This window comes from Oncorhynchus gorbuscha, linkage group LG10 (genome assembly GCF_021184085.1).
Source record: "Oncorhynchus gorbuscha isolate QuinsamMale2020 ecotype Even-year linkage group LG10, OgorEven_v1.0, whole genome shotgun sequence".
NCBI lineage: Eukaryota > Metazoa > Chordata > Actinopteri > Salmoniformes > Salmonidae > Oncorhynchus > Oncorhynchus gorbuscha.
In genome coordinates, this window is record NC_060182.1 from 34,733,940 (window position 1) to 34,751,108 (window position 17,169).

Here is a 17,169-nt window from a genome sequence, read left to right on the forward strand (position 1 = left end):
GTCGACCTTCTTTTCAAAATGGTTGACGAAGTCATCTGCAGAGAGGGAGGAGGGGGGAGGGGGCGGAGGATTCAGGAGGGAGGAGAAGGTGGCAAAGAGCTTCCTAGGGTTAGAGGCAGATGCTTGGAATTTAGCGTGGTAGAAAGTGGCTTTAGCAGCAGAGACAGAGGAGGAAAATGTAGAGAGGAGGGAGTGAAAGGATGCCAGGTCCGCAGGGAGGCGAGTTTTCCTCCATTTCCGCTCGGCTGCCCGGAGCCCTCTGTTCTGTGAGCTCGCAATGAGTCATCGAGCCACGGAGCGGGGGGGAGGACCGAGCCGGCCTGGAGGATAGGGGACATAGAGAGTCAAGGGATGCAGAGAGGGAGGAGAGGAGGGTTGAGGAGGCAGAATCAGGAGATAGGTATGAGAAGGTTTGAGCGGAGGGAAGAGATGATAGGATGGAAGAGGAGAGAGTAGCGGGGGAGAGAGAGCGAAGGTTGGGACGGCGCGATACCATCCGAGTAGGGGCAGTGTGGGAGGTGTTGGATGAGAGCGAGAGGGAAAAGGATACAAGGCAGTGGTCGGAGACTTGGAGGGGAGTTGCAATGAGGTTAGTGGAAGAACAGCATCTAGTAAAGATGAGGTCGAGCGTATTGCCTGCCTTGTGAGTAGGGGGGGAAGGTGAGAGGGTGAGGTCAAAAGAGGAGGAGTGGAAAGAAGGAGGCAGAGAGGAAAGAGTCAAAGGTAGACGTGGGGAGGTTAAAGTCGCCCAGAACTGTGAGAGGTGAGCCGTCCTCAGGAAAGGAGCTTATCAAGGCATCAAGCTCATTGATGAACTCTCCGAGGGAACCTGGAGGGCGATAAATGATAAGGATGTTAAGCTTGAAAGGGCTAGTAACTGTGACAGCATGGAATTCAAAGGAGGCGATAGACAGATGGGTAAGGGGAGAAAGAGAGAATGACCACTTGGGAGAGATGAGGATCCCGGTGCCACCACCCCGCTGACCAGACGCTCTCGGGGTGTGCGAGAACACGTGGGCGGACGAAGAGAGAGCAATAGGAGTAGCAGTGTTGTCTGTGGTGATCCATGTTTCCGTCAGTGCCAAGAAGTCGAGGGACTGGAGGGAGGCATAGGCTGAGATGAACTCTGCCTTGTTGACCGCAGATTGGCAGTTCCAGAGGCTACCGGAGACCTGGAACTCCACGTGGGTCGAGCGCGCTGGGACCACCAGAGTAGGGTGGCCGCAGCCACGCGGTGAGGAGCGTTTGTATGGTCTGTGCAGAGAGGAGAGAACAGGGATAAACAGACACATAGTTGACAGGCTACAGAAGAGGCTACGCTAATGCAAAGGAGATTGGAATGACAAGTGGACTACACGTCTCGAATGTTCAGAAAGTTAAGCTTACGTAGCAAGAATCTTATTGACTAAAATGATTAAAATGATACAGTACTGCTGAAGTAGGCCAGCTGGCAGTGGGTGCGTTGTTGACATTACACTAATCAAGTCGTTCCGTTGAGTGTAATAGTTTCTGCAGTGTTGCTATTCGGGGGCTAGCAGGCTAGCTAGCAGTGTTTACGTTACGTTGCGTTAAAAGAACGACAATAGATGGCTAGCGAACCTAGAAAATCGCTCTAGACTAAACAATTATCTTTGATACAAAGACGGCTATGTAGCTAGCTAAGTAGCTAGCTACGATCAAACAAATCAAACCGTTGTACTGTAATGAAATGAAGTGAAAATGTGATACAACCTGTGAATGCGACCGGGTAGTTGAGTTCTATACAGAAGACGTTGGCTAGCGTTGGCTAGCTAGCAGAGTCACCTACGTTAAGGACGACAAATAGCTGGCTAGCTAACCTCGGTAAATTAAGATAATCACTCTAAGACTACACACTCTAAACCTAAACAACACAATTATCTTGGATACGATGATACGAAGACAGCAAAGACAGCTATGTAGCTAGCTAACACTAAACTAATCAAGTCGTTCAGCTCCATTGGTACTGTAAACAAACCACTCGTCTGCTGAATTATATGTCCTCAACCAGGCCATTGTAGTAATATTAGGGACGGTTCGAAAACAAATGCACCCCCCTTCCCAAGGTAAAAAACATCTTACATTTACATTTACATTTAAGTCATTTAGCAGACGCTCTTATCCAGAGCGACTTACAAATTGGACTTCACATGACCCCCCCGCACTGTAAATTAAATGTGCACACCCTCCCCCATTGAATTAGCTCAAAATAATGTTTACGACCACAAATAACAATAACTGTACCAACCTTGTGCTTATAAATGTGGATATCGACGTTGCCACTACAGCATGTTTTTGTAGTGGCAGTTTGATGCCACACATGGTTACGGGCCAGAAGGTTGGTGGTTCTTCGACTACTCACGCTCTCTGCCTGTGTCATTACACTACGATCAAAGCCAGCTGCAGACAATCATCAGCTAGAGGAAATCAGATTTTCAACATTTGGATGGTATATTTATAATTACAGTGAGCTCCAAAAGTATTGCTGTTTTGGCTCTGTAATCTAGAGTTTTGGATTTGAAATGATACAATGACTATGAGGTTGAAGTGCAGGCTGTCAGCTTTAATTTGAGGATATTTTCAAGTTTCTACTGTCACAAGCTTGATGTAGTCATTACATGCTAGGAATATGAGACCAAATACTTAACTTTTTACTACTTTAATAGTAATGTACATATAAGTGAATTTGTCCCAATACTTTTGGTCCCCTGAAATGGTGGGACAATTCATTTGTATGGTGTATGGTGCCAATGCACCATACAACCAATAAGCAAAGCATACAAACTTCGGGCGCTTCAACATCAAGGTTAGCATTTTCAACACCACAATCAAATAGACTATGTCAATCTCGACAAACAGAAAATACATCCCTCCCTACCTTGTCCCCAATATTGAAGGCTTGGCTATATGGAGTACCACCGTATGAGTCATAAAACCCGGGAAATGGTTCCAATCGTTATTTCACCATTCATTTTTCCATATGGGATTTTAGAACTACTGTATATAAGGTCTATGTTTCATGTAGGCTTACCCTGGCATTACGTTTTGATAACCGCGCAAATATTTAACTTTTATCAATAATTAGTATTGCACATTTTTGGAAGTAAATTGAGGTGAAAATATACCAAATGTACCTAGTCCAAGAGAGAATTACACGGCTATCAAAACGTCACGCCAAGGTAAGCCTACACCAAACATACAATTTATTCGAATTTGTTGTAAAATTCACGACGTGAAAAACGAATGGCGGAAAAACCATTGCGAACATTTCCGTGTTTTTATGGGTATTATGACGTGTCCACTGTTGCGGACTATTGAAGCAGGTCCTATGTGCGCAGTAAGCTTTCCAGAATAATTGGGACTGTTTAGAGCCACATTATTAAAGCACGACTTGGGAGAATTATGATCTGCAACGAACAGCGCATCTCAGTATCAGAAGTGAAATTATAGCCAGACTGACTTGTTTACAATGCCTTCTAGAACGTATACATTGTTGAGAGTAGACCCACAACTGACCTATATGGAATAAATTGAATTAAATGTTCAAATCACAGGACTTTTGCGCTGTTATTCAAATGTCATTATTCACTGCCATTTACAGCCTAGAGGATAATTTTGTACTCACTTGTTGTAGGCTAGTCGAGATAATTTAATTGTTCCTAAACAAGATCAATGGGGGAGCTTTTTGAGTTGCGTGTCTCACGTCTTCAATGTTCTTTCATGCGCAATGACGTACCTGGCCACTTCGCTGCCTATCAGCTATTTCTCGTTGTTCTCGTGGATTTTTAATTGCCGTTTTTAATGATTTTAGTTGTGGTATGATTGCTAGTTAGCCCATTGCCGATCTGGACAAACGACCACCTACCACTATTTTCACTACGAATGGTGGATAGAAGGCAGACTAGACAGTTAGACTGGTAGACTATATTGACCTGTGGTATATTTAGCGCATAGTGCATAATGGAAGTAGCAAAACACTTCGATAGGGGAAGCGCATGTAAGCAGATTTGGAAATGTGGCTTGGATGGAAGAAATTATATAATAACACACTGTCCCTTGGTTATATAGGTTACAGTGAAACGTCTCAGCTGGTGTGCTTACAGTTGGTTAATTATTTACCCCATTTCCAATGTGTAGAGCCGCTGAATGTGCAACAGTGATTATATCTGCAACAAATGGTCTTGCTACGGTATGTCATTATCCAGATTCTCAGTAGTTGGGCCATTTTCTGCCACAGATGCCACTGTTGTATTACATCTCACATGAGTTTGTCTGGGGGGCTAATATGGGTTTACTAGAAAAGAGCAGGAGGCATCATTGTGTTAAAGCTCACCTGATCTCAGTCCTATGGCAGTTCCACCTTCTCACAGGTCCCTCTACTCAGGGCCCTGCCTCAGGGTGGTCCATCTGGGGGGATAGATAGTTAGGCTTTCATTATCCTCCCTCGGGTTTAAGATCTCTCCCACTCCCCAGGTTATGGAACTGACGTCTGAAGTGAGTGATGGTGGTAACATATTACACAGAGACGGTAGTTGGCACAAACTCATTCTTAGACATCCATTGGAATGCAGCCACCAAGTCCCACTTTATTTCTGCACAATTTTACCTGGTAAAAAAACAGTGAGACATCTGATCTGGAAAACATCCCAAAACCGTAGCTTACCTTGCATAACTTTATTTGTTATTTTCTGCTGAGGCAGAGTTTTCCTCTTTGTCCTTGAGCACCTGCTGGTGTTATCTTCTCCTATAGTGTTCATTGTCAGAGGCTTTTGATGGTGCTGTGTTGTATGGCTTGAGTGTGCTTTGAATGGGAAGTTCTGTGTGTGTGTCACACAGCACAAATGTATAGGTCTTTGAAAGAAAAATATTTCAACAACGATCCAAAAGGGTTTGCTGTGATTTTGGACTGTGGCGTGTATGCCTCTTTCTAAACAGGTTAGGGGACAGGACCACAGGTACTGGTTTATCCACCAGCCCACGCCTGACGACAGTGGTGCTTTGCATTAATGGCCAGATCAATGAATTAAGCTGTCTATTTGGACTCAGTTCAAGGGAAATGTCCTTGCGTGGTCTTCACCTTTCTGATTGAAATGGTGAACTTTGATACCTGGTATCCAACAGAGGACCTTGAGCGCTCAATAAAATGTGAATGGTCTTTTCAAGGTTCGGTGATTTACTTTCTCATTCATTTATTTAGTTGCCTTCTCAATTCCTGAAACATTATGCCTATAAGCAGAATTATTGAAGATAAGAAACAAAGTATGTATTATGTTCATGTTGCTCTGTGATAATGTTCACTTTCCCTGCCACACTCACTTTACTATGATTTACTTCATTATGTGGATAGATATAGGATGTATGAAATAATGTAATATGCTAATTTGACATCTGCATACTGCCATGGCTCGGTGCCAGCTATAAAAGGACAAGAACATAATCACACTCTCTTTGATGACGACAATTGGCAAAGTCCCCAACCCTTAAAGTGACCTGCTCTGCTGTTGCTGAATGAATCCAGTGGGGAAAGAGTGCACTCAGTATATCTATAGTACAGCGCCTAGATTCACACTGTCCAGCAGAGCAGACAATGGCCTTGAGAGTTAATGCCCTATTAGTTTATCTAACAGTTTAACTTGATCCTGTTTTCTTTCACAGCATTTATAGATTGCATTTTGAACTTTGTTTATGATTATGGATAGATAATCAAAAGCATTGGGGGATATCTTGACAAGTTATTTAAATGTGTGCCTCCCAAACATGCATTTCAGCAAATGCTAGTGAGGACAGACAACAATCCCATTGAGAAATTAGCAGCCAGCCCCCTACCAACGACTCTCTGTTGTTTATGAATAATTCATCTGTCAGAGAGAGGTGAAGGCTGGAAGACCTTGTCACTGACGTTTGACGAAGCACACTGTGGCCTGAGGGGGACACTCTAAACCTGAGAGATTGGTTCTGCTTAGTTTCTCCCAGGTTCTAATGCATACTCTGCTGATGTGACCGACTGGGTTATGTTATCAACTGGGTTGAAACCTGGGTCTCTGGTGTGCCAAAAGAAAGTGTTAGCCTGCTGATCTAAAGCCTAGGTTTTTACCAGGGACCAGAAAGTTTCTGGATGTAAACTGAAATGTGGATTAACCACTAAAGTCCCACTGAAAGTCTGCTTGAAAAGTCAGTTGATTATCATCACAACAATGATCCAAATAGATTATACAGATGACTTGGGCAAGTGTAAGTTATTTTTACATTAAATAATTATATTTGCTGTTGTGCGGTTGCTGCCAAATTACTGTAAGTGCTGTGTGTTAGCCTTGCATGATTAATCATATTAAACCTGTTGTCATTATGACCTTTAGGTCAGTCAGAGACAACTCTTCCTTTCTTTCTCTCTCCATGCTCTCCCTTCTCCCTCTCTCCTCCCTGCCTCCATCTGCCTTTCCCCGTCTCCATCTCCTTTTCTCTCTCCCTGCCTCCATCTGCCTCTCCCCCCTCTCCCTGCCTCCCTTTCCTTTCCTCTCACTCACTCACTCACTCACTCACTCACTCACTCACTCACTCACTCACTCACTCACTCACTCACTCACTCACTCCCTCTCCCTCTTTCTTTCACTCTCCCTCTGCCTCTCTCTCCACCTCTACCCCTCATTCTCCGTATTAACAACACATTCCTCCCTTCCACTATATGCCACCATTCCCTCGCTACTGTCTTTCTACACTATCTTCTTCCATTTCTATAGCCTTTGTTTTTCACATAGACTACCAATGTATGCATTATGCCCCTTGCTACTTGCCACTCTTATCTTATAGCCTTTGGAGTGAGAAGGCATTTTGGGACACTTACAAAAGAGTATTCCACATCCAGGTCATGCTGCCCCTCTGGGCTATATGGCATATTTTCCTATAGGCCACAGACTCAAGCCTTAACAACACATCTGTTTGGCTCTGGAAGGATTCTTTGAAGTGGAAGGATCACAATGCAGAATGAGAATGAAGGACAATCTAAACCAAAATAGAAAGTTAGGGTTGAGGATCTACTCAATAAGCTCAATAGATGAATCTTTTTGATAGAGTTATTGTTGTTAATTGGCTTAACAAGCCAGCCCTATGGGTACACTGCAAGATGGATCAATACTACTGGAGAAAGAGAGCATTACTGTATTAGCAAATCTTCTCCAACAACCATACTTCATAAATCAGTGTAAGGGTAGATGTCCTTTGATTGAGAATTCAAACAGGTGTCATCCTGGCTCATCCTGGCTCCTTGGAGGCCACATAAATGACAGTCTACTGGGCCGTAAACCGCAGAGCAGATGATGGGAGACTGGCCATATGTCCACTGTTTGTCTGTTAGTGCCAGCAAGCCACACTGGCTTGGTTTCTGATGGTAGGGATTCTTCTGGGAACATCTCAGTGAATGCTCCTCTGGGACAGAGAGAAACTTCATCTCTAATTGCTATATTTTGAGATAATATTTTTGTTGTTGCTGTTTTGACACATTAGAGAAGTGATGTTTCGACTCAACTTCTCAGTATTTACAATTAATGTGACATTATTAATGTAATGTGATTATTTGTTAACAAAAAACCAGTGCCGTGTAACAGCAAAACTAGTGGCAACTGAGCTGCGACCAACTTGAAGGAGACGAAACCTTAACTTTGGTGGATTATTTAAGCACATCATCCTGATATTATTTTTAACATTACATGGTGTGTTGTAACGCCACTTAATCAACTGTTGTGGGACTAGGAGAACTAACAGAAAAGATTGAAAACACTATTTTGGTGTTTCGAACCCTGTTTAGTGCAGAACTTGATACCTCTTTTTTGATGCTGTTTCCTCCTTCTAAGCTTCTAAACACCGGTATGATGTTTTAAATCCTGCCTAGTGCAGAATTAGATCCCTTTTTCTGAAGTGTTTTAATGTTTAAGACTGTTTTGTGTACTTGATCATTTGCCTTTTTATACCATTTTGGCAGGAATTGTCAAGCACAGTGTTTAAACCACCAGCACTAACAGGAGATTGAACTGCAAGAATAGAGGATTCTGCAGTTCACCATTGATAAATATGGATTTATCAATGGGTCAAAACCCCCAGCCACCCCAGTCATAGACTGTTCTCTCTACTACCGCATACCGGAGTGCCAAGTCTAGGACAAAAAGGCTTCTCAACAGTTTTTAACCCCCAAGCCATAAGACTCCTGAGCAGGTAATCAAATGGCTACCCGGACTATTTGCATTGTGTGCATCAATTCATATTTAGGCTATATATGCATGTTCTGATGTTACCTTTTACATGCACTGAAACCCCAAAAAGTGTTTTCACAGCATTCCCGTAAAAACACCAATATTCAGGTTAAAGAACCGCTTACGGGTGTTTCAGAGTTCCTCATTTCTGTTATAAGATGTATTCTGCTCCTTGAAAACACTTACATTGGGATTACATTCAAACCCCCTCCAAACACCAGATCTCATAATAGGTGCGCTACATTTCATGGTTTCATTACACAACCATGGGGTTTTGAGACTTTCCATTTTTACAGTGTATGATGTAGGCCTACACCACATCCAATCTGAGTTTAATAATGAAAGGCATGTATGAACATGTATGAATATAAAATATTTCAAAAAATATTTCCCAATGCTTCATGTAACAACAAGCACATACTTTAACATTGTCTCATTAGCCCGCCTCTGTCCTCTCAATACATATTTACTACTGAGAGAATGCTATGAGGATTGCTGGGAGGTGCACACACACACAAGCACATGATTGGTGTTACACAAGGAGAGGCCATTCTCCTAGGAGCAACCAACTCCATCAGGGCCTAAGTAATTGGTCCGCTATTCATATTTCAGCAATAGAGCTATTCATACATTCACTCGTGAACTAGATACACTGAGGACAATCAAAAGATGGGTTGACCTTAATGTCACAACATTTTTAGAAGTGGTGGACAGGTTGAGATGGAGAAACCTGGGTCTAGGGGGGGGGGGGTTGAATAGCTTTTATAGCCTTTTTTATAGGTAGTTGTCATGAAGATTGAAATGGAGGTTCCCTTGTAGATAACAGATAACTAGCCTTTAATGTTCCAAAATACTAATTTCTTCTCAAAATGAGGAAACACACTATCTGTAATATATAGTTAAGTAGAATGTGACAATGGGAATTGATTTGAATTATATATCAACACCACTTTTAATAATAAGATTAGACTGCAACAGCAATATAACCTTTTATCAGAGATCACACTTTCATAAGGAAGATTGCCTTATCCTCAGCAATACAACATCTATTCTTTCTCTAATATATTCAGTGAGTCATGAATTACTGTACAGCGGCAGTTCATGGTGAGTTATCTTCTTAAAAAAGTAAGAGCAAAAAACAAGCTCACCGCAAAGGCATTACCACCTACAGATATAGGATCTTAATTTGATTATTTGTTTGCTGAGGAAATGCAAACTTGAAGTGTATTCAAGGTTTAAAAAGTATTCTAGAGTTTGTAATTTCCACTTTAAAATGTCAGACTTGATTTGCCCTTATGAAAAATGTATCAACCCCTACACATTTTTCCATGAATTATAATTCACCTAATAATTTGCATTGGTTTTTGTGGCAGGATTATTTTCCTTCTGTAGCAAACTGGCTCAAATAAAGATCCTACATCTGTACACACACACACACACACACACACACACACACTCACACATATTCCTCTTGGCAACCATCCATCCATAGACCACAGCAGTAATACATTTCCATATTTCATCATTAATAAAATTACTCATGAGGTATTACCAAAGTAATATTCCACCCCATTGTCAATGCAATGCAACGACCATAAACTCTCTTCCTAACAATGCTTACCACTTTAAACCTGTCTGCTATTCTACAAGTGGAACATAGATAATCAAAGGACAAAACCCTTGTTTGTGAGTGGAGGTATAGTCTGTCTGGACAACATTTTACAGGACACAACACCTTTATCATCTGATCATTCCTCAACATGATGAATACGGTGGTCAACACATTGACAGACAAATGCTGTCCTCTCAGTCGCAAAGGTTTTGGAGTGGTTTATTTATCATGGTTTGAAGAGGCGTCTGAGTCTATCCAAAGTACTGATTATACAGAGTGAAGAGGAGCCGCCGGCCCATTACCGGCCCGGAAAAAGACAATGTAAACACCCGCCTCCACCACCTCTCCCAATGTAGTATGTCAGAGCTTGTCAGCTGCAGCGCCATTCATTCAATCTCAACAAGCCGAGTCCTCATTCGTTGTGTATCCTCTCCTCCTCTATCTCTTCTCCCCTCCCTTTCTTGGTTTCACTCTCCCTGGTACACCGCCTTCCATCAGGTCGGTCCCTCTTTCTTGCAGGCTGCACCCCTCCACCCCCCTGTCCCTATGAGCCATTGTAAGATCCAAGCAGATGGATGGGAACAAAGGGGGTGAAAGGGGGCCCCCCTCTGCTCTGCCTGTCCGCTCCCTCGGTATCACTGCCAGCCAGGCCCTGGGTAATCTTCTCAAGCTTTCACGGCAAGGCCATGAATAACCCCAGCCTCTTCTCTGTGACCCAGGCTCCACCACCGCCCAGCCGCCCCTTCTTATCTCCCCTTGTGCAGGCTCGCTAGCCAGGCTCCGTGCTCCCTGGATAGCATCTCTCACCCTCGCTTCCCACTCACCATCTCTGACTCTCTGTCCCCATACTCCTACGCACCCAAAGATTTTTTTTAGTTTCTTCTCAGGCTTGTTACAAGGCCTTGGAGATTAATTGGGGCTGTGGCTGGCTGACATCTGGTCCTGGTTTCATAAAGGCCTGGGTCCTTGAGGTCTGCTGGGTTTATAATGAAGTGTACACATAAGTTAATTTTCTCATCAACGAAACGTTCACCAAAGACTACAATAGCAGTTTCCACACCCAATTGGGGATGATTTTGAAAACACAATTTTGACAGACTTGATTACTCAAATTAGTGTACCAACTCACACTCTGGTTTTTGCTATTTTCATAAAATCTGCGATTTGTATATTCTGATGATATATTTACAAAAACAATATTTGAGAAATTGTGTCAAGATGAAAATAATCCAAGTTTAAAGAATATATACCTTTTCAGCCCAAGAACAATAAGCACCAGAAAATGTAACAGCTGTGAACCAATCAATTCAATTCTTAATTGTGTATATGAAAATAGAGTTGATAAAACAAAGGATGATAAATATATATTTTCAAACCACATATCACATGGAAATTCAATATAAATTCAAAAGAGGCTTTCACAATAACACCCATATTATTGTGGTGCAATTTCACACATCATTTGTTGCATCAGAAGTCATTTTGTCAAATAATTTGACTTGGTTTGAGCATGGAATATGAACTGTAGTGCCTGGACAGTGATGGGTGAACTTGAGTGATCGGTTAGCCCAGAGGCTTTAAGAGCAAATTGCATGAATGGGGCTATACACTACCCATACTGTGGCTTAACAAAGACAAAATCCACCTGTACTAAAAAGAACCAGCCCCGCCATTCCATTCCCAGGCCTTCTTTCATGGCAACCCTGTTAAAATATTGAGCAGGTACTTAAGTGCTATTTGGCCAAGTGTCATTTAGGCTGAAGGACCCTCCATCCACAAAAGACGTCTTGAAGTGACTCAATCAGAACTGGTAGTGAACCACAGACAAACATAAAGGTACTGAATTATTTACCGGCCATTAAACATTAATGCTATTGTCCCATAAACTAATAACCAGAGCTGGGGAAACATAGAATAACTTAGATTCACATTAAAAATGAGAAAATAAGACCACAATTATGTACGTTATCATATTTTTGTGGGTAAACCCTTACAGAAAAACCACGAGTTCACATGTGGAAAATCACATGATTTCACATGAAAATCATGTGGTTTTGGAACACTTCAAATGTGACGATATTTCACATGAAGTTTCACATGGATTTTCACATTTGATCACATAACCTTTCACATGTGAAATCGTGTGAAACCATGTGGTTTTGGAACACTTCACAAGTGATGATATTTCACATGAAGTTTCACATGTGAAATCATGTTGTTTCTTGTGGATTTATACATAATCTTTCACATGTGGATTCACACATATCCTGCAAACAAAAATGTGTTGTTAGGATGTCCCCGGAATGTACATACTTGACACACATGAATATATTTTGTATGTTTATTTATACAGTAATTATTATTCAACATGTCCTTGCCTGGAATTTAAACCCACTACCTGTCACAACTTCCGCCGAAGTTGGTCCCTCTCCTTGTTTAGGCGGCGTTCAGCGGTCGACGTCACCGGCCTTCTAGCCATCGCTGATGCACTATTCATTTTCCATTTGTTTTGTCTTTGTTTTTCACACCTGGTTTCAATCACCCAATTACTTGTTCATTATTTAACCCTCTGTTCCCTCATGTTTTTTTGTGAGTGATTGTTTTGTATGTAGTAAGGTTATGTGGGCTCTCTTTTGTATTGCATTTGATTTATGTGGAGTAAAGTACGTTTATTTACTCATATCTGCTGCCCTGCACCTGACTCCTAACCAGCTACACACAGACCTCATTACACTACCTCTTGGTTCACGGCATTCTGATCTTCCTGCTATGCCATCATATCTGTGTCAATGACTGACTTCACCTGTATTCCAAATTCTACAATTTGGACTTCAAAGTAAATCTCATCTTTGTATAATAAACTCAAGAAAAACGATATTATACTATACTATATTTCTCAACATTAAAGCATTAACATGCTTCCACCAACATTAGACAACTATACAGAAAACCCTCAAATTGCTGAAGTAAGTCAATTATATCAATGATGAGAGAATATTCAGATTAACTGATAACTTAAATAACAGTGCAGATGGCTCTCTTTTGCTAAGTGTGGAGCTGTATTCTACACTGAGAGTACCAAACATTAAGGACACCTGCTCTTTCCATGACATACACTAACCAGGTGAATCCAGGTGAAAGCTATGATCCCTTATTGACAGTGGCGGTTTTAGCATATAAATCTTGGGGGGAGGGGCAAATGTCAGCAAAGCCACTAAACAACAATACTTCCTGTATATAGTATACTTACTTTATTGTTCTTATTCTTATTTGTCATGTTTTTTTTCTAGAAATACATTGTTATTGATTATTGCTTTGTTGAGTTTTGAGTTTTGAGTTCGCAAGAAAGGCATTTCACTGTACATTAAAACTTGAAACTTAATTGCACTATAACGGTGAAGAACGGTGCCCACAAACTGTTAGGGCCTACATAAAGCTATCCCAACAGCAGACCATTTTTCAGCACCATGGTGTGAATCCATACCACCGCTATACCTGGCTATCAGCTGAGACTTGTCTGGCAGTGAAACAATTAATTCAGCCTCATTTACTGCCTTTAAAAAAACTGCTGATATGGCTGACTTGCTTAAACAAATGTGGTTTTTACTGACAATTGAGATGTACAAACTATGGCATAAGGGAACAATGAGGGGATAAGAGGCAATCCATAATTTTGATTATGACATTAATAAGCGAGCTAGGACAGATGTAGTCTGTCTATTTGTTCAGCACTTTTGAAATGTACAGCGAAGTAATTCAGAACATGGGCCGTTCTTACAGTATTCTCCTTGCGCACCAAGTTAGAACCGTAGGATAAATAACGGGGGCATATAAGCAGACAATGTAAGCTCATACATTATTTGATAATGATATATCTCTAAAACAGACTATAGGCTACATGTACACCACCAAGTCAGAACAGTAGGTGAGGGGGAAAGGGACCAAACTATTAGGGCGAGGCACATGGGCTACTAACAGCTTACTACACAACATACACTTAGTATTACTTTCTAAGCTACAGTATACATATCTCCCTGGCATATTACATAATTTATGCAGAGGTATACAAGACATTTTTGGACTCACCTTGTGAGGTGGCGCGCCGCTCCTTCTTGTGGACACATTTTGTCATCAAACTTTGTCATCAGAATCTGTCATTCTCTTGGTGCTTTGAAGAAAACTGTGAACTCAGAAAAAAACAAGGTCGAATCATGACATCAGTGATCTTCAGGTCGGAGCTCAAAACATATTTTCCCACACAGAGCTTGTTTCTTTCCGAGGTCCTAGTTGTCTTGAACTCACTGAAGTCTGAGATTTCCCAGATCTGAGTTTCCAGTTGTTTTGAATGTGGCAGGAGTCATCCTTCATAGACAGCATGGCCAATGTATTCAACCTTTTCTGGCCTATTGTGTTGAATGTGAATGTTTATCCTTTTAACCTGTGAAAAGAGACACTTAAAGCCAGACTTGGACCATACACCCTCTCCACCAAATAGCAGGCTAGTCACTGCTTTGTAGCGCTTGCAGATAGCCACTGACTCCTTCCACACTACTCATTGTTGAATTAGCGATTTCCAACTTGTTGTGTAATGTTTATGGCTGATGGCCGATGGGCACCGATACGTTTTATCACTGAGCTAGGCTGAAACAGCTGCATTTTGGAGCTGCCTTACTCATGAAAGTAAAAATGAGGACAGGTGGGGCTTTATTAATGCAATTTCTTTCACATCGTTTTTTTACATTGCTCTGCCACACCTGCCCTGAATGACTGGTCACCACTGCTTATTGATGTCACCTATTAAACCCACTTCAATCAGTGTAGATGAAGGGGAGGAGTCAGGTTAAAGAAGGATTTTTAAACTTTCAGATAATTGAGACATGGATTGTGTATGTGTGCCATTCAGAGGGTAAATGGGCAAGGAAAAAGATTTATGTGCCTTTGAACAGTTTGTGAAACACATGATCACATGTGAAATTCATGTGTTTTTTCCTTAAGGGACAATCTGATGAGGATAAAATATGGTCTATTTCTGAAATGCTTTGTTGTTGTGTGGGAGTATACTTACCTAGGCTATAACGTAATACATACAGTAAAATCCTTTATTTTCTATTTTTGTTCAAACGTTGACCTACTGTAGTGGGATGTGCATATCTATATTCATAGGTTTCTAACAACATAGAACCACAAAACACAGCCGCGGTGAACCTTGGCTATAGTACCTAGGCCTTCAGTGGGGAAGAAACTCTTCCAACACCTTGTATCAAACTCAAAAATCAACATAGCATCACTTAATGCGCACAACTGAATAAAACATGCCTGAGGCTGAACCACACTTTGGGCTGCCACTCACACAGAGACAGCACCTGCACTGAAAATGCTATCAGCAACAACAACCACACTGCTTACACAACCTATTGGAGCCTAACGCCATCACTATCACACTCTCACCAATTCAACAACAGTGACACGTCATAGGATGTTAATGTGACAGGCTGATGATGCTGAAAGGACAGTGACCGTAATGTGCAGCGTACCGCATGTAGGAGAGCGCACGTTTTGTGAAACACACAGGGCCGATAGAAAGACAACAGTCACACATAGCATGATGTTAAAAGATAAGCAGCCCATTCACTCGGACATAATAAGCCAGTAGGCCCCAATCATAAGAATACAAATATACAACCATTAGGCTAAGCGTTTCCCAATCTAAATTTACAACCATTACTTCCCACTGCAAATATATTTTTCATGTTCAGCCCACCACAAAGTCACCATTGATCTGAAGTTTAAATGCAACAACGTTTCACACACACACAAGTTATTTTCAAAGATATAGCTAACAACAGCAAGCGAGCTGCAATAAGAGACACACTTCCCCTCACCAGATGATCTTTTGAAGCTTAACTTCCTGTTGAAAGTTCATCTTGAAAAGTGCGAGGCTAACAAATCAAATCAAAGTTTATTGGTCGCTACACAGTTTGGCAAATGTTATAGAGGGTCCAGCGAAATGGTTATGTTAATAGCTCCTTACAGTACACAAATAATTACATGTAAAAAAGTACAACAAAAAACATGAAATCAAGAACGTCTGGAATTATTAGCAACAACATCCTCTTCGATAACACGTGCTGCAGCCTCTGCACACTAGCCTACAACAAAGTTTAGCTAGCTAGACCCTGGTGAAACTACTGCTCGTTATTGCGCAGGGACCTGTTGACCTTCGAGAAGGCAGAAGTTTCCATACGTTTATAGGTGGCCACTAGTTAAGACACAAAGTCATTATTGTAGCTAAACCCCACCCATTTCTAAAACGGTTCTTCTTAAAATCTGCATTTAATCCTTACCCAATGCTAACCTTATGCCTAACCCTAACCTTCAATTAATACCAAAAAGCACATTTTTGTAGCCAATTTTGACTTTGTGACTCTGGAATCTGACTTTATGGTCAAGTTAATGTAAAATGGTCCCATCCATTACTAGTCAAAATGTGATTTGTTGATTCCATTGTCACTCCAAAATTCTTCCCTGGGACAGTTGAATGGCAAAGATGCCTTCTATAAAGTTTCTGAGTGCCTAGCCAATGGCTGACTTAGCGAGCTCAATGTATTTACCCAGAGACTACCAAAGAAAAATCCTGATTGGATCTTTTTTCTCTTAACACTTTTCTTTCCAACTCAAACTGAATAGATGAAAGCAGAATATCATTGAAAATAATCATACAATGAAAATATAATTGAAATGTTATTGAAAAGATGAAATAGCCATTTACATTTTAAAAATACAACAATGATTTCATAAATCCTTAGGCCTTCTCTGAAGGTGTAGAATACCCTCATGGTTTCCCACTGCAACACATCGTTATGCTACAGGCACTCATTCATTACCCAGGCAGCCTGTGGGTGCTGCTGTCCTTACGTGTTCCTGACAAGGGCAAGATACAAATCCCTTATATTTTATATACAGGAAATGTGACACACGTGTTGCCAAGCTCATATCAAAACATTTGAAAAACATTCCTGTATTGGGTGATTCACACATAATAAATCTACTAATTCCTACAACCGTAGTTGTTTGAGAAGGTTCCTACAAACAAAACTTCCTGAATGCCTTAAGTGTTGCTTGTTGCAAACCTGCTTGTCTGAGAAACTGAGCACCTTGCACATGTATACAGACTTTTGCTTTTTCATTTTTCCCTAGCATCTGTAACCAGTCGGTCATGTCCCAGTCCCTAACCCCCTCAGGGGACCCCCAGCCTATCAGCAGGCCCTCAAAACCTGGGGGGAGGAGGAGGGATAT

General features: G+C 41.4%; 1 long non-coding RNA gene across 1 annotated transcript in view; it reads right to left on the reverse strand.

Moving 5' to 3' along the window:
• Nucleotides 1-15,733, reverse strand: part of LOC124045954 — a 22,989-nt gene extending 7,256 nt beyond the window's left edge. Inside the window, exons 1-4 of the long non-coding RNA XR_006840931.1 lie at nucleotides 14,176-15,733; nucleotides 13,960-14,053; nucleotides 4,352-4,425; nucleotides 2,267-2,435 (exon numbers count right to left, since the gene is read on the reverse strand). This is a non-coding gene — a long non-coding RNA (uncharacterized LOC124045954). The remainder of the gene's footprint in view (nucleotides 1-2,266; nucleotides 2,436-4,351; nucleotides 4,426-13,959; nucleotides 14,054-14,175) is intronic.
• Between the last annotated feature and the right edge of the window lie 1,436 nt (nucleotides 15,734-17,169).